At 39.3% G+C, this 18,440-nt stretch overlaps 1 protein-coding gene across 1 annotated transcript in view; it reads right to left on the minus strand.

Annotated features, from left to right (window-relative positions):
* The window catches only part of ndrg2 (NDRG family member 2), a 55,742-nt gene extending 38,050 nt beyond the window's left edge, over positions 1–17,692 (minus strand). Inside the window, exon 1 of the mRNA XM_026162715.1 lies at positions 17,398–17,692. The gene's annotated coding sequence lies outside the window, so the exon portion shown is untranslated. The remainder of the gene's footprint in view (positions 1–17,397) is intronic.
* Positions 17,693–18,440: the final 748 nt, after the last annotated feature.

The following is an 18,440-nucleotide window of genomic DNA, read 5'->3' on the forward strand; positions in this document are numbered from 1 at the left end:
TATTCTATTTATCCCCTTTGTATATTTTATTTATATTTGTCTCTGTATTTATATATATGTGTGTGTGTGTGTGTGTGTGTGTGTGTGTATATATATATATATATATATATAACAATTCTGTAACTGTAACTTCGGTCGTTGCTGTGCTTTTTGGAAGTCGAATTTCCCAGAGGAACCCACCCGAGGGATTAATAAAGTTCTATCTTATTTTATCTTATCTTAATATTACTCTTATTTTTTTTTAAATTAGTTTTATTTGTTCCTGAGTAAATCAATTTGGCTGAGTTATAGTTTTCAAACAGCTAATAAACGCCACACAGAAAACTGATTAAACAGAAGTGTGAGATGGTCGAGAATTTACGCCAATATCCTGTTATATTCTAGATAGCAAGGAACAGATGGACGAGTTTATTAGACTTTACTGAGACAATCTGCAAATTTCATTAAAAGTTTAAAAAACTATCATCTTGTCTTTATTTTTAGTTAGCACATACTTGAAACACTTAAAGCTGTAAGGCAGGGGTCCCCAATCCCAGTCCACAAGGGCCGGTGTCCCTGCAGGTTTTAGATGTGTCCTTGATCCATCACAGCTGATTTAAATTGATAAATTACCTTCTCAATGTGTCTTGAAGTTCACCAGAGGCCTAGTAATGAACTAATCATGTGATTCAGGTGTGTTGACCCAGGGTGAGATCTAAAACCTTCAGGGACACCGGCCCTCGTGGACTGGGATTGGGACCCCTGCTGTAAGGTAATGATAGTTATATAAGAATACATGGATGCTGGTGCAATAAGCTGTACGTTTTACCTCAAATAGATGCATGATTCGATTAGTCGACTAATCGCATAAATAATTGGTGACTAGTTTGTGGCAGCCTTAGTCACGGCTGTCGCGCTGTAATACTGCTGCTGCTGAAGCCTCTTTTCAATAGTCTCTCTTCAAATTAACAAGTGTGTCACTAATAAGAACAGCTCATTGGAAAAGAAGGATGAAAATGCCCTTCATTTACTTGCACTAATAAGTGATGCTGCCTGCAAGTTGCAAGGCTAAATAAAGCTATATCACCCATCCATGTATCTCTCTTTAAGACCACAGTGTACCCATCATCTGATGGCTACAGGATACAAGCCATGTCACAAAGCTCAGATTGTCTCAAAATGGTTTCTTGAACATAGCAATGAGTTCACTGTACTCAAAAACCTTCCACAGTCAACTCAGTCGGTTCCCTGAAGTAACCGACTCAGGCAGTAAGCAGTAGGTCTCCTGGGAAGAAGGGAACTCATCCTTGGTTTAATTTTTCAGGTCAAAAAGCTACATCAATCTTTTATATACAGTCTGTGATGCATTTTCGATATAAAACATGTACAATGGCAGACTCTTCCTTACACAGAAAAAAGTCAAAGGGAGTAAAAGTAAACTATCTCACAAGAGATAAAAAGTTGAATGCAGTAAAGCACATTTTGCCCCATTTTTTTTGCAATTCCAAACTAAAGTCACTGGAGATTTGCAGTTTTCATGTGACATGCACAAAAAATGCAATCCCACACATTTATCACCCTGCTAACACAAATCTGCACAGCGAAGAGACCCAGGTGCCGAGGACATAAACACTCTCAGGACCAAATCTGTCCTCTGTCCTGAAACAAATCACGTTAGTGTGCAGTACTTCACTGCTGTCACACCTGGGTACCACTTTTCCAGTTTTATGTATGCAGAGTGACACACTGCTCTACCTCGGGTGTGCCTGGATCCCTTTTTTCTTATGTAATTCTGCACACTCGTCTATCAAAGGTAAACACATGGAGGGACCCGCTTTAGCAGTTTTTTTACCCTCCATTTAAAATATAAAGATCAAGTTTTGGGAGCCACTATGAAATATTTTTATGTAAATTTTTGCTTATAACATGAATACACATGTCAATGCCCCAAATCTGACAGCCTTACAGCAAAGAATTTTAGCTAATGCTGACATAACTGGGAAGGTTTGCTTTGGAAAGTTTTTACTTTTCTTGGCTTTATTGTCTTTATTATGCAACACAAAATAACAAATGAGTTGAAGTAATCTTAAACTGTCGTTTTTAATCAGTCGATTTAAGAATTTTGAAATGACGCAGAAATGAAAAACAGAAACGTGCTCCAGGGAGGTGAAGTTCCTGATTTATAATGACACTTAGATCCGGAGATCGAGTTTTGTTTTCTTAGTGATAGCCTAGAAAACCTGACATGTGGAAATGATGGGAGGCGAGGGCTATTTTAGGGACTTTTTTTTCACTCTGAAACTTTCTTTCTATCCTCAAACATGCATGCAAGTAGGGCTGGGCCATATTATACCGTTCACGGTAATACCGGTATAATGTTAGGCAATGATAGGAAAATTAAATATCGCGATAGAATGGGAGTAAAACGCGCATGCGCAGTGCCTTTGTTTTCATACGCACATGGCCGATTGTTGAGTGAAACAGATGAACCAGAATTGGTTTGTAAAAATGGTGCAACTTCAGTGATGTGGAACTGGATTGGTGTTTGTCCGTCAGATACACAACAAAGCACATTTTTTTTTGCAGAACATGCAAGCGGCCGTTGTTATTGTCGTATTTGTCGGACTAAGATGCTCTTAAATCTGGGAGTAATCTGGGTCCTAAACTCTGTATGCTTCAGGTCAAACAACACTGCAGCATCACTGAGAGTTAAAACCTGTCTAAATTCTTTCATCTTTAATAAAACGATCAGCATTGCTGCTTTACCAGGTGTAACTATAAAGTTTAACTTCCAGGCATCCATGAAAACAAAAGTTATTACATTTAACAGAGTTAGAAGTTAGCAGGAAGCTAGCGGAAGTTAGCTCGCTAGTCTCGCTAGTTACCTAAGCATGATATTGCATGTTCTGACTGAGAGATTTCTGAAAAAAAAATCAAACGTACAGCTCTGCTATCACTTCCAACATAAATGAAGACAGAAAACTAAACAGCAGTGACGTTTGTAGGGTTACTGAAGTTGGGCTAGCTGGTATATAATGATGTGCTAGGTGATCGCTAGCGACACAGCTATGTTAGCATAACATAAACAGTGAAGCTGGAGGATGAACGCTAACTTTTTTCCACTTATAAAAGTTAAGGGGAAGGTTCCTCATGGTTAGAGACAAATGCAATCGCATGGCAGGATGCTGTAAACGGACCAAACTTCAGTCAGGAGAACAACTGAGATAATCCATCCACAATACGAGGTTAGTCATTAATATACTGCAACAACATGGGAATAGAGCAGCTGCCAGAGAATTCAACATTAATTGATCAATGGTACAGAAGTGGAGGAAGCAAGAAGAATGAGTTTAATAAAGTTTAATTTATCTGACTGCTTTGTTTCGCTTAATGTGCCTTATAATCCCGTGCACCTTATGGTCCGAAACATACGTACTGCACACTGCAGTTTAATGTTGCAAAGCACCTCTTTTTAACTTCAGTGGATATTATACATGGTTATGCTCAGGATATGTCAGCCCATTTGTACTGGAAATGCCTTTTGGTTAAACTTTCAGCAAGGAATTTGCATTTGCACTGTTGAATTTTATAAAGCTTTAATGTACATAAAAACCAGCTTCTTGTTTAAGTGAAAATAAATGGAAGGTTGTCTTTTTGCGCTAGTAATGTTGTGGAGTTGTATTTTGTCTCGCATCCATTATATTGTCAGTTATATCGTTATCGCAAATTTTCAAATATATATCGTGATAAATATTTTTGGCCATATCGCCCTGCTCTACATGCAAGTACAAAAAAAGAACAATTTCTTATTCAGTTAGTTTTAAAGCTGCATTAACCTAATACCTACATGGAAAAAATGCATGAGGATCCATTAGATCATCCTTTTACTACACACTGCAGACATTTCAGCATGATGTTATATGTGAACCTGAGGGGCTTCTAAGAGAGGTCTGAGTAACTGATTGGGAAATAATTCAATTTGTGCTTTGAAACCACAAGAATCAAAGTTCACTTTATCAATGAGGGAGAATTAGATTGTAGACATTCTGTGACTTCTGCTCATTTAAAGCAGGGCCACTTTCATGCAGTCAGTTAAACTATTTAGATGTTTTGTAGGGGGTCTGTTGCTAAGTCTGCTGGACCAGAAGCAGTTCAACAGCAGAAAAAAAGAGGAAAAAATGAGCGACGACTGTCTGCTGAGAAAGGAAGCCCAACAGCAGCCACCATGGAGACTCGGAGAGGAGCCAAAGCTCCCCTCGTCTCCTTGCTGAGCCAAGCCTTTGCTCGTTCTCATCCCATGTGAAAAGCCTGTTTTCTCTCGCTGTCTCTCAGCAGACCACTTTGGGCCCTTGTCTCTTCAAATTCTCGTTCGTCCATCACTCAGCGGCTCAGCTCAGTTTCTTCTTTTCATTTTCAGGACACCTATTATTCGCTCCATCATGATCTCACCTCCACGCAGACATCCAGTCTCTGTATATCTGTCCTGGGAGGTAATTAAACGCTCTGACAAAAGGATATTCACCACAGATCACATCCTCAGAGAGATCATTGTTAAAGTCGTATATGTTTCTTTGAATTTCGGTCATTATTATTAATAACTGGATGAATAGAAAACATAACAAATAATCACTGATTTGTTGTATTGTTATCAAATTCATAGGAAGAAAATGTTTTGGGACAAAATCTAGGCCAGACAGCCACTGCAGCAGTTACCTAAGCCTCCTTATGTACGCATGCAGCCTGCAATAATCTTTTATCCAACGGCAATCCTGTATTTGCTAGGTTAATGATAACAGGTAGCTAATCTAGCTTTCAGGTAATTGCTAACAATTAAACAGCTAACATTTATAACTGTTTAATACTTTTCCCTGACCTCTGACATTCCTTCTAAACTGTTGTTCAGCTCTAATAGAGAGCTTGCCTCATTCCAGTTTTTCATTTTTCTCTTAAGTGTGATCTGCTCACACTGTTTATGTGGATTCTGATGTCTTTCTACAAACTGCAACTATAACTAACAGCATATACAAAGAAAAATAAACTTTACTTGAAAGAAAAATATTATTTTTATAATAAAGAACTTTTCCCATAAACTGCAGTAAGTTAAATGTCTGTAAACAAAGTGCTCTGCCAATTTTATTCCCACCTTTACCTAAAATATTTCACCTTAACAAACAAAAGCAGGTGCAACATAATAAATGTCAGGTGATTATAGCATTTTCCAATATGTTTATAACTTTATAAAAGCTTTGTCTTTTGATTAGATAATTCAGAACTGTTTTGTTCCTTTGCTCATACCGAGGCTCCCACTGGCTTGTAGCTGTGGACAGCTTTAGCTTTAGCCACTTTTCCTTTGTTAGTTTCTTTAAAATGTTCACGTTTAAACATCTGACTAGTTTTATTGCTACAAACGTTTCGGTTCCTCTGCAGTTTACTCTAGCAAACCTTGTGTTTCACTGACTTCCATGTTAACTGTGTGTGCCTGCTCCACTGTTTGGACCAGCTAATAACTGGTCATATGGGAGGCTGACTGGTGGGTCACCGGTCAAGGCCAAGAACACTGTAAGTCATCTGATTCTGGTCCCTGGCTGGTCAAACGGTGCATGTAGTTATCAACCAAGACAAATCACTGTATTACTCTAGAGGCCCTCAAAAACTGACTCCTGCAAACCCAGTCACGCAACTCTAAATGGTCCATCACATCAGCACTGCTATTTGGGCTGAAAATAAAAAAGGTGTTCATTTATGTACAGTGGCTAAAATTTGAAAATGTCACCTTTCAAATATCAGTAATATTGTCAATACCATTTATCAGCAACTGCAAAAATGTTTTTGGCTAATTTATGGCCAAAATGAAGAACAACTTCAAAGGCGTCTAATGCACTGAACATAAGCAATAATGGCTTTATTGATGTGAGTGGAGACTACGCATTTCATCTTTTCTTTCTCTTCTGTGAAATTCAGAATTGCTTATCTTTTTGTTCACCCCTCAGAGAGCACTCGAAGTCCACTGAAAGGCTTTTAGTTTGCTCACTCAACAGTTGTGAGAAAGTATGAAAGTGAAAAATGAAGCAAACCAGTAATTAGCTTGAATAATGATGTGACTATAGAACAGACAGCATTTCATCTTCTGAAGGTCCGGTCTGTGAGTGTATTTCAGCAGCATTAAAAAAAAAAAAGACTGGGCAGAATCAATTGTTTTGATCCAGGAAGCAGACAAGCCCGTGACACACAGAGAACCATGCAATCAGGCACACACTCAAAATAATTGACCTTCAAGCTAGAGTAAATTGATATGTTGGACCAATTGGCTGAGAGCTGATGGAGATAAATAGCCTGGTGATGGTTAGCTGATTTCTGTAGCAGATACACACAGAGGAGCGTTTCGTAAGCTCAGACCCCTAAAGTGGCCTCCGACGTCTGTTCAAGGAGCCATTCAGTGCCTTGCTCAAACGCTGACTGAAGGATATTTACTCTACACACTTTTTAAACTCTGGATTCATGCTTCTTTTTTTAAACAGGGGAAGATAATCTTACCAAACGATCACATCACAATTGTTTTTCTTTTGGTAGAATAATCATCTAACTACAGTTCTCCCTGCAAAATTTAAACCACATTTGCCTCAATTTAAAAAAGAATGCATCACCTTATCTCAAGAATAAATGTCGAGCACACATCTCTAATCATGCTTTAAACTGATACGAATCTTTAATTTCTTTCTTCTGTTTACAAATCATTTTGCAGCCAAGGTTTGAACAGCCTCGATACTTGTTTATGAGATGTTGTATTTATTTTTCATCATTTAAAAGCTGCTAAAAAGCAAACTCGTAGCCATCTTGTATTATGTCCTTGGAATCATTCAGCTACCTCTCCAGTAAATCACTTATCCCCTGGGTTAATCCTCTCTGAGAGATATCTGGCAAAATGGTGGGCCACTCCAGCTACAACCACCACCAAGTGGAGGACTTCTTCATGTGTTGCTACGCCCACAGAGCTTGGATAGCAGAACAGGGACTACCATCGCCAACTGCCGTCCAAGACAATGAAACCCATCTACAGGATGTGACAATGACTAGATCTGAATGACATCATAGAGCACAACAACAGTGGCACAGCTAGCCTGCAGGTAAGAAAACATGATGGGACAGAGTTTGTTGATTAGCAGCAGCTGAGCCTTCAAAGTAAAAGGTAATCTGTATTATTCATTTGAAAATCTGACAATCTGCCTACTATGGAAGCATGTCAGATCACCAGTCTCTAATATATAATTTTTAAAAAAGGAATGTGGACATCAAACGTGACTTACATCAGTCGGCTTTGTTCAAAACAATGAACAGCCAAAAATGTCATTAAAACACTACTCCAGTACATTCAACATAATTTCGCTCAAAGACTCTGAACGTTTTTGGATTTATTCATTAAAATCCTGTCGTCTTATCATCCTTATCATCTCAGATATGGACTACACAACCTTTAACCAAGAGTAGAACTAGGGCTGCTCAATTAATCGAATTTTGATCTAAATTACGATCTGGGCTTTCAACAATCATTAAAAATGACTGAGCCGATTATTAGCACCTCCCTCGTGCTTTACTCTCACGCTGCTCCGTGTAACAAATCGAGCGCACCTCTCTGCGTTTCGAACACGCGTCACAACAATTAAGAGGACCCGAGGGAAGCTCGGAAAGCTAAGCAGGAGTTATTTGGAGAGGAGAGTGACTGCCGTTGGTTGAAAAGAGGTAAAAAAAACTTCAGTGGTGTGGAAGCATTATTGGTTCGCGGAGTCAGACGTGGATCAAGTAGACACAGTGTGTAAACTTTGCTACGGTGTCGTAGCTGCACCACAGAGCAACACTGCAAAGTTCACTAAACTTAGATGTTTACATTTCTCATTTATTTTTTATATTGCAAACATTTGCACTGTTATCAGTATTTGCACACTATTTTATATTATTTTTGACAATCTTTAAAGTCATTATTCAATACATTGTTATTGTTAAATAAATAGCGTCAAATAATCGAGATTATTGAACCGTAATGGCTGCACAGAAAGATTATGAAATGACATCAGCCAGTCAGCATTATCATCTCAGATATGAACATTTAATGAGGGCATTACCATGTTTGTGGTTGACTATGAAGTTAAATGAAATATGACTAAGTTAATAATAGATTGGATGTGCGCCTGAGAAGCCAAATGTATGCCAAAAAGCTTCTCATCCCCGTTACCGTGTCTGTTTATCACAGAGCATATTGGAGAAAATTGACATGATGAGGAATGACTGATTTGGAGCTATTATTACAGCAGGTGTCAAATTTTCATTGATTAGCATCTCCTGTAAACGGTTACACTGGAATAAGTACAAATCAGTAAATGCTGCTACCATGCTAAATGATTCCCTTCTAAATACGATTTATGTTGTAGTGCTCGTTCCCTCACATGGAAACTGTGCATACCAAGAGGGTAGAGCGTTACCCCTGATGCCTGTTTGTGCCGTTCATTTTCTGCCCAGCTCAGCTCTTCCTCTGCCTGAGGAGCTATTGACAAACATCCCAGATTATGTAACACGCCTCTGACAGCACCAGACTGGGCGCACTTTTTGACATATTTAGGTTGAGGCTTAAAATTTTCACCACAGAGTTCAGCTGAGGGGGAAAAAAAACATACATCTGAGCACGCTCTACTCCCAACATCCAACTGAAGAAATATGAATGAGCTCAGGCAGGGCGCTTGTCTATAAATAGGGTGTTGTGAAGGCCTGTTTGGACTTGTGGGAACAGACAGGGCATTGTGCTGCCTGGCCTATCTGTATCAGGACTCCAACCATCAGGCTAAGGACTGAGCTGCCCTGATACAAACAAACACACATACTCTGGCCTAGATGCTTCTATATGCAGGCTGCTGTAATCTCACCCACCTACACATATAAAATCCATACACGCTGACCCAGATGCCGAGACTGTTACGTTCGTTTACACCTACACAGGATATAAAAAATACAAATCCATATTTCTACACATACTCATCTGCCCTAGACGCCAACATCGGCCAATAACAATTGATATTATAAACACAGTGCCACTCGCATTGTCCCAATTTAATCTCACTTGCCTGATGTTAAATTCCCAGAAGTTAAGCGTCGCTCTGTGTCGTTTCAGGCAGTTCGGTAAAAATACAACTAAGCTCATATTACTAATGCCTGTACTAGTGTGCACTACTGCCAAACAGCTATAGCAGGTGTCATATCGCAGTAACTGGCCCATCTGCAGTTGCACAGGCGATGTTAAAAACAGAACTGCTTTGATAGCCCCGTGTGATTTTAAAATTTAAGCAGACAATGAATCTCACAGTTTGTAGAAATTAATCTGAAATGGTGGTAGATGAAGATTTCGGCTTTCTGTAAAAACACATTTAAAAAGATTCAATAAAAAAAATCTCTGTTCTTTTTTATGTGCTTTTGGCTGTCATTATGCTGTTCAGGAAACTATGAAATGCTCTGCTGTTGGTCTTCCTTCTTCTTTAAGAGCTATAAACAGATAATTATCATAAAAATAAAAATAATCCCAGTACGCAGCCAAAAATACAGGTCTGAGTAAGGAAATCATTTCAGCTGCGCTCAGCGCACTTTGGTTACCATCCAAAATAAATAAATTGATTAATTAAAAAAATAAAAAAACTTTTTTAGCAGCCTGTGAGCAAAAACTTCAATATTTATTTTGTATTTTTGTCTTTCATGTAAGGCTAGCTGGGTTTTAACACACAGATGAATCTGTCAACACAGAAGAATCAATGTTTCTGCTGGTGCCAAAAGGCAGAAGCTGCACTCAGCTGGGCCATACTCTGTATATAAAGGCTAGGAAGGGTTTTCTTCTTGTAACACATTAATTTCTCCCTTTTAAAAAAGTAGCTCTGTCTTGTTATTACAAACTGTATTTTCTTCACTATGTTCAACATAATCTCAAATCTCAATCTGAAAGTAATCATTGTTGTTAAATAACAATCCAATCTTTTCTGTAATTATACAACTGGTCTCTAAAGGTGTGATGTCGTATCTATTAAGTATTTTACTAAGTGATCAACATACAGTAGTTCCACTAAGACTTCTCTTCATGATATTTTTGATCACATGGATGCATCCCAAGCTAAAAACACAACAATTTTTGACATTAAATTCTACTTTATTACTTTATGTAATTTGATTACATTACTTACATTACATTTTTCATGTAAATTTCTTATATAAGTACAATGTAAAACATTACCTTTAATGGAATCTCATGAAATGAAATTTAGTTCATTTGTATTTTCCTTAATAATTTTCATGAATAATCCTTTGAATCTATTTGAAGCTACTTCGGTTGAATTTGACTCAAAATATTGCTTCATGTTTATGAGGTCATTAAGAATTATTTTGTGATTGAAGATTTTACATTAATTATACCATTTGGGGCAGCACAGTGGCACGGTGGTTAGCACTGTTGCCGCACAGCAAGAAGGTCCTGAGTTCAATTCCACCATCAGGTCTTTCTGTGTGGAGTTTGCATGTTCTCCCCGTGGGTTCCCTCCGGGTACTCTGGCTTCCTCCCACCGTCCAAAGACATGCAGCTTGTGGGGATAGGTTAATTGAATAATCCAAATTGCCCATAGGTGTGAATGTGCGAGTGAATGGTTGTCTGTCCTTGTGTGTTGGCCCTGCGACAGACTGGCGACCTGTCCAGGGTGTACCCTGCCTCTCGCCCTATGACAGCTGGGATTGGCTCCAGCACCCCCCGCGACCCTGAAAAGGATAAGCGGTAGCGAATGGATGGATGGATGGATATACCATTTGGCAGTTGTAAAATTAAATTCTCGAACAAGCTATCCCAGTTCTGCTAACCGTTCACTAGCTCCCTACACACTGAAAGTGCACCTGTATAATTTAATTCAGTATGTTATCCCCAGATTTTTTCCCATGCAGATGCTGCACCGTGTTGTTCATCAGATTGCCAATTTTCCCTTTAAAAACAACTCGAAACGCTTGAGAAACACATCACACATTGCTCAAAATACTGGTATTTGCCAGCTATCTGCTAACCCATGTGCCAGTCCTATATTTAGACTGCTTTTATAATTTACTCCTTATCTCCACTCGTGGATGAAATATCTACAATATATTCACCGACTAGCCAATACAATTGTTAGCATTTTCTTAAAAGCTGAGCAGCTTTTTCCTTCTTAGCAATTGTAGAACTTTTGACATTTGCAGTGTAAAGTGAGAACTGCCTTTGTGGCTTTTCTGTTATGGATATTGATTTCCTTCTCACTTATTTAAAAATGACCTACAATGTTTATGTTTTGTTCGAGTGGCAAAGAGATTAAACGGGCTATAAGCCATCCAACTCTTTTTGGCAACACTGCTATAAACAAAGAGTGATCCACAAACTCCACAGTAAAATAAAACTCTTAGACTTAACAGGCAGTTACACCCACAGATGTAAACATCAGCTCCATATCAGCATTGAAACATCATCAAACACAAGAACACAGTCCATTGCTGCAATGACACCTAAATTTTAAGCATTAGTAACACAGCTACACTCTTACAGAAAGACTGTATTCACCCAACAGCTGGCATGTACTTTAGTGGAGATCATTTCAGTGTTGTCAACGACTCAACATAAGGATAAAGGCTATTTCTGAGCAGTGGAGATGACAAGAGCATTTACTTTCCTGATATTCTGGGACATGAATGCACCTCTGAAGCAATACTCAGAGTCCAATTACAGCTGTTTACTGCCCCACATTGCTGCACATACACACATTCATCTCCCTTCCAGCATTATCAGTGCTAGTTATTTGGAAACACGCATGAGTCCTCAGGGACAATTTAAGATGATGAAACATGTAGGGTATTTGGTGACGATTTCAGTGTCCCTCAGTTTAAATCATAACATGACTTCGAGTATCTTCAATACCTTTCTTTTTAAATCAAATTGATGAAAAACAAATCATTTTATATTTGTTTTAATGAAGTGGTGTCAAGTTTGAAAATAAGTTTCTGTCATTTTCAAGGGTGTGTCTGTATCCAATAAAAACATGCTCTGTGTGCTTTCACTGTAGTGTGAATAACTTTTTAAAAACTCCTTTGGCACGTTAGTAAGGAAGCTTTGATGGTAGACACGACTCCTGCCGTGTCTGGTTTAATAAAACAGAAAAGGTAAACAGGTGCAAGATGCTCCAGCATTTTCCCATTAGCATGTAAAATAGATCAGTTGGTTAAGAATATGAACTAAACTTTTTTTTCGCTAATACACCACCTTAATTTGTCTTTTCTTTTTTTTACTGCTAGATTTTGGCAGTTAAACTGTCAAATATATCTCACATACTAGTTAGTTTGGCTTATATTGTTATACATTGTTCTTTTAAAATATTTCTTGTACTTGTCCTTTTTGACTTTATACAGTATGATGCATTACTGTAGATTAAGCAGAATGCCAATTATTTGAGCTCAACATGTGCAGCAGTATTATTGATTCATTTAATAGTGATGGGAAACATTTTTTTAGCAGAGTAATTACTTTAATTTTTAATACTTTATATACAATTTGAGAATAATTCAAAGTTTTATGTGTAAGTATGTATTTTATAATGCTGTATTGATACTAATGATAAATGTAATAATATTTTACAATTCTTCGACTAGGAAGTACTGCAGAGAGAGATGCCCACGAACAGTACAGCAAGAGGCACAAAGATGAAATCATGAAAAACAATCATAAAATAATGAAAGGCAGAACAAAATCATAAAGTGGCATTCTGTCAGCTGGCAGTTTGTATTGTTGACGTGTGTCAGATTTATTTTCCTTTTCTAAAAGGGGTGGTCACCGTTTGTGTTTGTCATTTTGTAAAAGTCACTGTGCAACAGGGCAGGGTAATGTGGCCAAAAATATTTATCACAATATATGTTTGAAAATTTGCAATAACAATTTAACTGATGATATAATTGACACAAGACAAAACACTTTACAACTCCACAACTTTATTAGTGCAAAAAACACATCAATGTATTTTCACTTGAAGAAGCAGCTGTTTTTATGTGCATTAAAGCTATATAAATATTTAACAGTGCAAATGCAAATTCCTTGCTGACAGTTTAACTAAAAAGGCATTTCTAGAGGAAATGGGCCGACATATCCTCAGCATAACCATGTACAATATCCACAAAAGTTAAAAAGAGCTTATACACACACAATACGGTAATATTATGTTGAAGCACAATACGTATCACTCCGCGAGGCTCCTGCCTACGATAGTCGTAATGCTCCGACAATCCATCAAGCAGTGCAGCTTCGTAGCTTCCCAAAGTCCTATTAAAACTAGTGCTGACAGCGTTAACTTCGTTAAAATGACGTTAACGCGGTTATGGCGGTAACACGGCAAATCTCCGTTAGCGAGTTAACAGAGATGTGGGGCTGGACGGCACTAATGCATTGACGCCGTGCAGGTTATTCGGCCCGCTTGCATGTTCTACCAAAAATTGTGTTTTGGTGTGTATCTGATGGACGAAAACCAAACCAGTTCCACACCACTGAAGTTGCAGCATTCTTACAAACCAATTCTGGTTCATCAATTTCATTCAACAATCTGCTTCCGCCCTTCTCATTCTCCATGCTTTTTCCGCCATGTGCGTATGAAAACAAAGGCACTGCGCATGCGCGTTTTACTCATGTTCTATAGCGATATTTCATTTTCTTATTGTTGAACTACATTATACCGGTATTACCTTGAACGGTATGATATGGCCCAGCCCTACTGCACAACACTGCTAAAATTTCAAAATACACAAAATTCAGAAAAAACTCACCCTCAAAAACTACCAGCTCTATTTGTCCAACTGCTGATCCCTGTCTAATGCCTTCCATCTACAATAAACTTAAATAATAATAAACTAAAAACAGTAAACTAATAAAACATTGAGCATGTTTAAGCTGACTTCCCAGAAGGGCAAAAAGTCAAATTGTTATTGACAATCCATGTAAACCCCACAGAATAACTAATCTATAATGACGTCAAGTTGTTCAGTAGCCAACAGGTTTGCTGGTGCAGGAACAATAGTCACCATGTGTAGTTTTTACAGTGGCGAGCATCTTGCAAGCTACAGAAGAGCAACACTGAGCAAAATAAAGTGTGTGCAACACAGACTGTCACTGTTCACCACAGTTTAATGATGTCAACAAGTTTATCTCCTTGGATTACTTGTGTGTCCAGAACACAAATACTCTTGTACCATCAGATCAAAGGGCAGCCGTTCCAGCTGAAGGGTTTATTTTTGGCCCTGACAGATGTGTTTGACACAGCTTCCAAAAAAAAAAAAATACTAAATGTCCGCTGTGAAAAGTCAACAGCCCCGCTCATTCATAGTAACACCATCCTGCTGCTTAACTGAGCTGATCACGAGGCATTTAACATAGTCTGCGAGAAATGTTACCAAATATATATAGAATATATAATGAGAATAGATGTTACTGGTGTCTCACAGTCACAGTGTCTGCAGCTCATCAGCTGTGGAACCTATATCAATATAAAAAGATGTACAGCGGAACAATTTGTTCTCATGTCCTCTATAAATAACCAGTGTTTTATAATGTTCTGACGCTGAACAGATTAGAGCACCAGAAACACTTTGAAGTCAATAAGCAAGTCTTCCAACACAGCACTCTGCTCTCAGACACACCAGCACGGATCTATAAGTCTATTCAACGTCAGACACATAAAGAAACATAATGAAATCATTTGAAGTAAGTAAGCTGCAGAATCAAAACAGCACTTCATTAGTGATGTTTTAGTGTTGATTTATTACCGGGTAGGTCAATGTTTAATGCTCCAGTCAGCTCACCACTCTCTCTCTCCCTATCTCTCTCTCTCTAAATATATATATATATGTGTGTGTGTGTGTGTGTGTGTGTGTGTGTGTGTGTGTGTGTGTGTGTGTGTGTGTGTGTGTGTGTGTATATATGTATATTCACATGCAGCTTGGACCCGCGCCTGTTTCATGAGCTTACAGTGTATGATTTGCAATTTAAATTTTAAGCCTAAACATGAATGACAAGTGCACAGCTGCTATCTTTAGTGCAGTAAAAATGCAGGAAATGCTTGTTTTATTCTTAGCACACTGAACTTCTAGAATATTATCAAAATACAAACACTGACTTGTTTTTTTAGCATGTTACAGATGTTTAGATATCACAATTGTTCTGTATTTTAAACTCTCCTCCTTCAAATACAACTATTTCATGCTCAAAGCCCTGAAAGGACGCGTCAGAATTTTGTTTTCTGCTGCTCTCACAAATGTGTCAGTTCTGACTGTAGGTGAATGGTCAATATGGGAAATGCAAACAGTATGAAATTCCATCAAAGTACAGTTTGGAGCTGCTGAGGCAGAGTGTTATCTGGGCACGCACACTGTTCAGCTTTCATCTGCTACACTTCTGATATATCATTTTGTGTCTGCCCTCCTCCACACCAGCACAACAGTTGTGCTGGTGTGGAGTGCTGTTGTTGTGGATGAGGCCACTCAGAGTGCTGACATGTGGCGTTATAACGCTTTTCATTAATAATGATAAAACTCTTCCACAAAATAATAAAAGACCCACAAAAAATAACAGATGAAATGCATTAAAGGCCTCGTTTTTAAAAAGACAAACACACATATACCACCCAACCCCCAAGAGGCATATACACACACACATATATATACACAAACACAAAGCATCAGCAGATAAGACCAAAACTCTGACATTTGGGTGAACTAACCGTTTAAAATACTCTAAAACAGAAAAAAGGAGGAAGTAACTTTTTTGCAACGCTGATTATCGTTATTGCCATCATTACCATCATTTCTCTTTTAGTTTTATTTGAATACACCGACACAAATTTGGACTTGGCCCCTGGTAACACCACACCCACCAGCAAAAGAGAAACAATACACTCCTGCCGTGTTTCTGGGCTATGTGCATCTCCGCGCACCCCGTACGTGCAGAGTCGGGGTGCGCTTGCGTAACGCAGCATGTCCACGTCTCAGAGCCTGAACAGTTCTGGAACGAACGTTCACTTTTTCTTCCCCCAGAAGATGAGGCTGTCTGTGCGCGCGCGCGTTATCAGCAGGGGGCTCCACTTCACTCAAAGAGCAGCAAGGCCGCGAGTCTCCAAATGCGGTATGACTCACAGAATCTGCGCGCGAGCCTGTTTGGGCGCGTGCGTGCGTTCGTGTAGCTCGCGGCAGAGTAAAGACAGAAAAGAACTGTCTCTGGAGCAGTGTGTAGACAGAACAGTGTGTGTGTGTGTGTGTGTGTGTGTCCTTGGTTTGGGCACGACACACTAAAGCAAAACATTTCCACTCGCGCTCGAAGATATTCCGTAAAAGGAATGCGAAACGCACATTTTCACTCAGTTTCTCAATTTTACTCCTTTTTTCCTGATGTTTTACTCGCGCAATAACACGGCCCGTGAACACACACACTCACAAAAGACACACCTCCATTTGACATTGACACATATTACACACCCTCTCCAAAGAACCACAACACCCTCCTCGCGCCCCTCTTATCAGCAGATTACTACTCCACCAAAGCCCAAGTCCCCCTGTTCACACAGACAAGCCCAAAGCTTTCCATCTAAGAAAAAAAACGTATGAGCCCCGAAATTCCCACTGCTGCTGCCCAGTAAGGACACCTAACTGGAAAACACCACAAAGAAAGAGCGTTGATGCTTCTCTCTACTGAAAGGCGTAGACAAAAATAATAAGGTGGGGGGCGGGGTGGGGGTTTGTATATGAACATGTCAATAGTGGCCTTAATTCTGTGTACGGGAGATTTGAGCCGTGCCACTGAGCAGTCATGTCTGGTTCAGTCATGACCGACAGAGGAGGCTGGGAGAGGGAGGGGGCAACAAAGACCCGCTGGCTATGCCACATGTGCGTGTCAATAACGCGCACTGCACTCCCTCTGTCACGGGCTCACTCTCACCAAACTACAACTTAAGGCATACTGTTGGCGTTTATTAGCACTCGTCTTATTAAGTGAGCACATACCTGGCCCAGAGGCGTAACGTTTGTTGAGTTTTTGTTCGGTTGCCGTATTGTTGTTGAACGGTGCGGACTACATCCTTGCATCTCTGTGCATTTTTGGCACCGAGTCCACCAACACAAAACAATACCCTCTGAATCCCACCACCCTTTTTCTCTTCTTCTTTTTCTTCGTTTTTTTTTTTTTGATTGTTTTTGTTGTTGTTGTTGCACTGCTGTTTAATGAACACTGACTAACCACAAAGGCTACTCCCAGACTTTCTCCAGGACGACACAAAGAGATTTTTTTAAATAATTAATTGCGGCAATAACTCATTTATTAATATAGAAGAAAATAATGCATATAAATAAACTCACCGTTTATTCAGCAAGTGGGGAATACAAAAAAATCTTCGAGAAAAATTGTGGGACTTGTAGAAAATATATTTGTGTCTGTACGACAAGTCTCGTTCTCCGTTATTTTCTCCTCGCTCTCTTCCCAGCCTGTCCCTCCAAGCTTCCCGCTAATCTCCTGTTACTTCACTTTTCCTCCACCTCCTTTATTTTTCCGCTGCGCCTTCCTTCTCTGTGTGTCCACCGGCGTTGGGTTTTTTTTCTCCTTTTCTCCAGCAGGAGGAACATTCAGCACACGGGGAGAGAAAAAATACTCAGCGGTCACTCAAAAGGCAAGATGGAGCCATTGAGGTTTTAGGGGTGTTTTTAAAGTCATCTGCCGGTAAGTCAACAGCGGGTCTCGGTGAAGTGGGTTGTTTTCATTCAGACAAAGGGTAATGTATAGAAATATGGTGACAGCTACGGTGTGGATGTGATAAAACCTGACGAGACGCCGAGAGAAAAAACAGCGGGCTTCTATTTTCTGGCTCACCCCTCTGCTTTGACGCCACAGTGGTACGGCCCACCCTCACCGGGCTTGTGGAATGGAGCCGAGCATTCCCGCCTGGGCTCGAGCCAGCAGGTAAATAAACACACCTGCCCACGCAGAGAAAAGAAAGATAAACTTAACGAAGACCAATAATGAGCCCCACTCCCCAACCAAAGACGGTCTGGTGGCATTTAGGGATGGGGTCAGGGAAGGAGGTTCTGGTCACTCTGTGTATTTGTGCCCCGGAGTATGCCACCCTCAAAGACTGGGCCATTTAAAAACATCCACGAAGCAGGGCTTTGACTTTTCACGAGTTTCCTTTGGTCAAAACAAAACTAACCACCAAAAACAGCTCAGTAATAACAAATTACTTACAGTAATTTTAAAAATGCAGATTTTACATGTAAGTGCCAGTGCATGGATGAGAAATTACCAAAGTGTAAGATCTTTAAATCACCCACTTTGCACAAATTATTGACAGTAATTTTTGTGAATTCTGTACTGATTCATAATAATAACAATAATAAAATTTATTAAT

The sequence above is a fragment of the Astatotilapia calliptera genome, chromosome 3 (assembly GCF_900246225.1).
Source record: "Astatotilapia calliptera chromosome 3, fAstCal1.2, whole genome shotgun sequence".
Classification (NCBI taxonomy): domain Eukaryota; kingdom Metazoa; phylum Chordata; class Actinopteri; order Cichliformes; family Cichlidae; genus Astatotilapia; species Astatotilapia calliptera.